The 1,087-nt window shown below is 48.4% G+C and overlaps 1 protein-coding gene across 2 annotated transcripts in view; it reads left to right on the top strand.

Moving 5' to 3' along the window:
* The window catches only part of ZC3H4 (zinc finger CCCH-type containing 4), a 48,433-nt gene that overhangs the window by 21,706 nt on the left and 25,640 nt on the right, over window positions 1–1,087 (top strand). The gene's annotated exons all lie outside the window — the stretch shown is intronic.

Below are 1,087 nucleotides of genomic sequence, written 5' to 3'. Positions count from 1 at the left end.
TGTATGTGGCTGGCGCCTTAGCTGCTTGAGCCACAGGCGCCGAGCCGGTTCTTAGGCTTTTGATCCCTGCCAAAGGCCTAGCTTCTTGTTTAGTGGCCATTTGTGCTGTTGTTCTTCCAGTAGTCTTTCTTGGACACCGCTCTGGGGCAGGTCCTACACTTTGGGGAGATCCTAGACCAGTGCTCTCTGTAGAAATAGAATGTAAGCCACTATGTCATTTCCATTTTCTAGTAGCCAAAGTAAAAGTGCATGTGCCTCCGTTAGCCCTGCTATTCCAGAGGCTGAGATGTAAAGATTGCTTGCATCTAGGAGTTTGAGGCCTAACTGGGCAACATAGTGAAACCTAGTGTCTATTTTTTTTTTTTAAGATGAAAGAAAATCAATTAAATTAATTTTCATGATTTTTTTTTTTTTTGAGACAGAGCCTCAAGCTGTCACCCTGGGTAGAGCGCTGTGGCATCATAGCTCATAGCAACCTCTAACTCCTGGGCTCAAGTGAGTCTCCTGCCTCTGCCTTCCAAGTAGCTGAGACTACAGGCACCTGCCACAACGCCTGGCTATTTTTTGGTTGCAGCCGTCATTGTTGTTTGGCGGGTCCGGGCTGGGGATTTTGCCACAACGCCTGGCTATTTTTTGGTTGCAGCCATCATTGTTTGGCAGGCCCAGGCTGGATTCGAACCCACCATCTCAGGTGTATGTGGCAGAGTGCTCTGGTATCACAGCTCACAGCAACCTCCAACTCTTGGGCTTAAGTGATTCTCTTGCTTCAGCCTCCCCAGTATCTGGGACTACCGGTGCTTGCCACAATGCTTGGCTATTTTTTGGTTACAGTTGTCATTGTTGTTTAGCAGGCCCAGGCCAGGCTGGAACCTGCCAGCCTCAGTGTATGTGGCCTTAACCACTGTGCTATAGGTGCCAAGCCTTGATAATGTATTTTATTTTTATTTATTTATTTATTTTTGAGACAGAGCCTCAAGCTATCCCCCTGGGTAGAGTACTGTGGCATCAGAGCTCACAGCAACCTCCAACTCCTGGGCTCAAGTGGAGTCTCCTGCCTCAGCCTCCCAAGTAGCTGGGAACACAGGCG

Source organism: Otolemur garnettii, unplaced genomic scaffold (assembly GCF_000181295.1).
Source record: "Otolemur garnettii isolate 467f Iridium unplaced genomic scaffold, OtoGar3 scaffold00152, whole genome shotgun sequence".
Classification (NCBI taxonomy): Eukaryota; Metazoa; Chordata; class Mammalia; order Primates; family Galagidae; genus Otolemur; species Otolemur garnettii.
This window is presented reverse-complemented; position numbering and strand designations above follow the sequence as displayed.